Raw genomic sequence first — 6,000 nt, forward strand, 5'->3', positions numbered from 1 at the left:
TTGCTCATTTTGAGACTGTTAATTCTTCCATGACATATTTCTCTGCAACTACAAAAGGACTGAAGACATACAAAAACAAAGAATTAGGAGTTACCCTAGCAAGATAAAACTACAAGGGCTACTAGTCCATATGAATCAAGGTATAAACTGATCAACAGTTCCATGATTTGCTCAAATAGGCATAAACAATCAACTAATCAGCTGGGCTAAAGGAGAAATTCCCCCGGTGGTATAGTACTTCGCAGTTCAGTACTATAAACTCTGAGGGTTTTTTCTTTTTTGTTTAGCAGTCCTGATTGCCTATGAATACAGCTAGTCCAGGCTAGATGGACCATTGGAATGTTCCAATATAGCAAGCTGCAGGGAGCAGGAATATTGAGGTTCATCTTTATGATAGATTGCCTTTATGATAGGCACTCCATGGCTGCTGCCAGTTGGCCTTTCAATCATCAGAACTTTTTCTGCAGAGCCGGGAGAATTGACTTTCTTTCTTCTAGGTTAGTAACTTGAATGCCACTTTTCAGCAAATCAGCAGTCACTGCCAGAGAAAATCATTGGCACTAACAATGCTGCAGGAATTCAATATGGGATTGAATACTTTTATTAACATGTATGTATTATTTGCAGCTGTGCCAGCGAAAGAAATCTAAATGGTACCAGTAGTTGCACTACCAAGACAAGGCTATGAGGGCGATCAGTCCTTATGCTTAAAGGGGCAAAGTGACTAACAGCGATAAAAGTGAAATCAACCTCACATTGTTCACTCAAGGGGGTCAGGAAGAAATGTAACCCCACATCTTTCCCCTGCGATTGAATAACTGAGTAGGTGTATTTATGGCATGTTCTCCTCTCTCTGAGGCATCAGGCCATTGACCCCTGGTGGAAGCATATAATAGATGGGAGCATGGTGTCATCCAGCATTCTTACTTTACTATTAAGGGCCATGTACATCACTTTGTCCTTTACATTGGTATTAAGTACGGTAGCTCTTATTTTAACTCTTGCTGAAATACTTCATATAATTAACAATAGAGACCAAAGAGGTGCGTTCCACACTGATGGAGCAATCCCTGGCAAAATTGAGTATGCTCAGTACAATATCATAAGAACAAATTGCCAAACATTAATAAGAGATTAAACAATTAATAAATAGACATGACTAGATTAACGGAGGGGTGCTGAAGAATGATTCCACAGATCCTGGCACTTCTGACATTTGCATCACTGTAGAGCACAACAGAAGGGAAACATTGTGATGTAAATGTCACAGTCTCTCCAGTCCCTCATAGGGTTAGTTGTCTTGTGGGAGTTGTTTCACGTACTATATACTAGGTAATAATATGAGAGGATTTAATGTTGCTAAAACCAAACCAGCTCTTTATCATGAGAACTATTTATAGAGTTGCTGCAATTGTAGTTAGCACTAAAGCCATGTGCACATAGACTAACTTGCTGGTGCCTCCTCCAAACTCTTTCCTCCTGCAACCTCCAAGTTCCACACAGGTCGCTACATGAGTGACCTAAAAGTGGCTCACGTGCTGCCTGCATCTCTTCTTGGTCCTACATGTGGCACTGAAAGATTCCATGGGCCTCATCACTGCCCTTCTCTTTCTGCTGGAGATTCAAGGTAGAGCAAATGGAATGCTATAGCATTATAGCTGTACTATAGCTCTGTATACAAAACAGAACAGGGAGTGACAAAGAAGGTAGCATGCAAGACGCCAGCAGCTAGACTCTGTGGAGAGTGAGGAATCTAAATTAACTGTAAGGTTCCACTCATCCTTCCCACAGCCAGAGGAAAAGAGAATGAACACCCCTTATCTCCATCTCAGTAATCAAGGTGCCAACAAGGGCACCTTTGCTTACAGCATCTACAATGGGGAATTGAAATAGATGAGATGCCTCCAAGTCTCTCCCGCACCCTCCCAGAAACTGAGGGGGCTCAACAGTTACTTTATCATTGAATAGAGCTATCACAATTTATTGATGCAATGTCAAAAATTCAAACCAACCACTGCAACTCAATGCCAGGGAGCTATGGCACAATTCTTTGGTGCGTCTTATCCATTTTGCATCATTTGATGATGAAGTTGTTCTTATCTCTTACAAGACAAATATCTGTCACCTTAATTATTAGCGGCTGCGCTTTAATAAGACAAGAGACCAAAACAGGTTCTAAAATGTTGTAACAGCTTTATTCAGACGAGAACAATATTGAGAGGAACTTTGGCCTCAGGAACCAACACAGCTCCCCAAGAAAGGCTCATGCGCAGGTTGCTTCTCCAAAACATACAGAAAAGCAATCCGATGAAGTGAGCTGTAGCTCACGAAAGCTTATGCTCAAATAAATTGGTTAGTCTCTAAGGTGCTACAAGTACTCCTTTTCTTTTTGCGAATACAGACTAACACGGCTCTTACTCTGAAACCTTTCTTTTACTTCATTAAGCTACAGATTATGGCCCAGTTCTGTTGCAGTTGGTGTATTCCTGATTTACACTGATTATCTGAAAGCAGAATTTGGTCCCATATTTCAATAAGATAACTGAATACAAAGAAACCCAAAAGACCTGCAAATATAAAAGAAGACAACATACATACAAGTATAAACCAAGCAAGTTTATACCAAGTTTAAACCAAGCAATTGGAAGATTGGGCCAAAAGGAATCTGATGAGGTTCAATAAGGATAAGTGCAGGGTCCTGCACTTAGGACGGAAGAACCCAATGCACAGCTACAGACTAGGGACCGAATGGCTAGGCAGCAGTTCTGCGGAAAAGGACCTAGGGGTGACAGTGGACGAGAAGCTGGATATGAGTCAGCAGTGTGCCCTTGTTGCCAAGAAGGCCAATGGCATTTTGGGATGTATAAGTAGGGGCATAGCGAGCAGATCGAGGGACGTGATCGTTCCCCTCTATTCGACATTGGTGAGGCCTCATCTGGAGTACTGTGTCCAGTTTTGGGCCCCACACTTCAAGAAGGATGTGGATAAATTGGAGAGAGTCCAGCGAAGGGCAACAAAAATGATTAGGGGACTGGAACACATGAGTTATGAGGAGAGGCTGAGGGAGCTGGGATTGTTTAGCCTGCAGAAGAGAAGAATGAGGGGGGATTTGATAGCTGCTTTCAACTACCTGAAAGGGGGTTCCAAAGAGGATGGCTCTAGACTGTTCTCAATGGTAGCAGATGACAGAACGAGGAGTAATGGTCTCAAGTTGCAGTGGGGGAGGTTTAGATTGGATATTAGGAAAAACTTTTTCACTAAGAGGGTGGTGAAACACTGGAATGCGTTACCTAGGGAGGTGGTAGAATCTCCTTCCTTAGAGGTTTTTAAGGTCAGGCTTGACAAAGCCCTGGCTGGGATGATTTAACTGGGAATTGGTCCTGCTTTGAGCAGGGGGTTGGACTAGATGACCTTCTGGGGTCCCTTCCAACCCTGATATTCTATGATTCTATGATTCTAAGTGGCTATTCAAAGTTGAGTGCCATTTGCCTAAGCCTTTGAAAAGCATAAAGATCACCAGGAGTTAAGTTATTTGTGGAAGAGCTTCCATTTTATCTCCATTATAAAATACAATCTCCAATCCCCCTTCTACTGTTTGCCTCTAACATTTACTCCTGGGTTAAGCTAGTGGAAGATACCCAAGTCTGAATTCTGAGCCAAAAAGTCAAAAGTTCTGCAAAATTCTTTATATTTGTCAAAATAATGCAATATAATCAAACCAATTTATTTTGGTAATTTGTTTAAACTACAATACAGAAAAAAATCACGATAACTATTCAGCATTACCTAAACACATGAGAGTTAAGTTTTAAATACTTGGTAACCCTGCATTCCAGTTATAATCCTGGCTGGAAACTTTGGAAAGTGCTTGGTTCTGATTGCCCTGACATGTTATTGACTGTTCGATAAACATTTTATTTGCCCTCAAAGTCTTTTTTTTTTTTAAATGTGTAAGTAAAATAGATCCTAAACTGTAATCTAACCCCATCGTACCTCTCTGGCACAGGAATAAAAAAAAGCCAGAAAGCACACAGATCTTCCTGTCTGAGGCTTCCCTTACTGTCATTTACAATAAGGCTCGTTTACACCACTCTGGGAATGTAAAGGAGCCTTAAAACTTTTACAATGTGTTTTATGCTCCTGGGGAAATTGACGAAGAATGGGACCTATTAACTAACAATAGGAACCAATTAACTAACAAACAACTATGCAGGATGGCTGCTACATTTCTGCTCTGCCTCAGGGGACAGAGCCTGCCTCACACCTTTCTCCAAACAACCTCTACGCTGGGTGTCTGCAATAGAGAGCAAGAGGGATACAGTCTCTCTTGCTCATTTGCACACACGCCCACCCAGCCCTGCCCCTTGGCCGTGATTAACATCTCCCCACATACGCACGCCCAGCCCCTCCACCCCTGTGGTGATTTACATCTCTGCCAGCTGCTCCAGGCACCCGAAAAGAAGCACTCGGGCTATCGGGGGAGGGGCATGTGTCCCCTGAACATTTTTTTGCTTCCCCATTTTTCTGCAGGGGAAGCAATCTGCAAAGAAATCTGCAGACGATATGAATTCTGTGCCTGTGTAGTAGCACAGAATTCCCCCAGGAGCAAAACTTATTGAGCACTGTCTATTCCCTCTAGACTAGAGGCTCTGGCCGTTTGGTTGGGGCTGAGCCACATAGTCTATAGGCCTGGCCCTCTGGGCAGGACAGAACAAGGAGCCGTCTTTAGCTCAAAGCCTCCTGTCTAGGGCAGTAACAGTCTGAGGCTCTTGCCCTCTAGATAGGGTGGAGCAGCAAGCAGTCCTTAGCTTCAGCCTTTGGGCTGGAACACACAGCAATCACAGTCTAGGGGCCCACAGCCTCCTGGCTGGGGCAGGTCACAAATAAGGCACAGGACTTCCAGCCTAGGGTGAGTAGGTTGGGCGACCTGGGTCCACCCAAGGGGTTAGGGAACCTGGGTCCACCCTACTCCACCGGGTCCCCGTCCAGTGCCCTAATAGTGGCAGGTGATCCTGCCACTGGGTCAGCAGCACACACTGACTCACTTCCTGGCAACACAACTGGACTAATAGGTGGTTCCCCAGGCTACTTCCTGCCTCTGAGGTTGGCACGTTACTATGCTGCAGCAAAATCAGGCAGCTTTATTACCCATGTAATTATAGCCAAATATTATTAGTTTTATTGACATTTTTATAAATTCCTTTCCTTCTGAATCACAAAACGACATAATCCCCAAGTCCAGGCAGCTTCAATCTCTGATGGTGATCTTTTGAGCATCTCTCACTCAAAGGCTAGTCAGTGTTTCTTCCAGCAAGTTCAAATTCAACCCCTGCAAGCTGTTCTAGTCGCACAGGCTGTAGGCACCCGTTGGAAGCCAGCTCTGTGAGTAAATCAACTTGTGAATGACCAGATCTGGCCTGCTGCATTCATACAACAGCAGCAGAGATTATGCTGTTTAGTTTATTATTCCTGGCCTACACTGTTTAAGAAGTAAGAAGGGGGGGAACAAAAACAACCCAAAACAAAACAAAGATGAGTGATGTGGGAAGATGTAGATAAAAGAAAAAAAAATTAAGAATGGCCTTTAAGGCATTCTTGTATAAACATAAATGTTATACAAGGTTTTCTTTTTTTCCCATAGGGAAAAGGAGGGAGTGTAGACTGAAAAGGAGACATGGGTGTAACTTCAAAGATATGAACACACCAGTGGGCAATAAATATTTATAAAACAAGACATGGGCAATAGACCATTAGCCTGCCACACAGTCCTTCCACAAAATGATATATGGAAGACTAAACCATGATAAAGAAATGCAGAGTAAAGTCACAGTGGGCCTAAATTTAGATTCATGTAGGTTTCCGAACACAGCATTTTCAAGTATATTAAATGAGAAGAGGGGAGAGGGGAAAAGATGAAGGATTTTTCAAACTAAACACAACTGTTTCACATCTTCATTTTTTCTTTGTTTCTTTCCTTTTTTTTTTTTATTTCCCTCAACT

The sequence above is a fragment of the Lepidochelys kempii genome, chromosome 2 (genome assembly GCF_965140285.1).
Source record: "Lepidochelys kempii isolate rLepKem1 chromosome 2, rLepKem1.hap1, whole genome shotgun sequence".
NCBI lineage: Eukaryota > Metazoa > Chordata > Testudines > Cheloniidae > Lepidochelys > Lepidochelys kempii.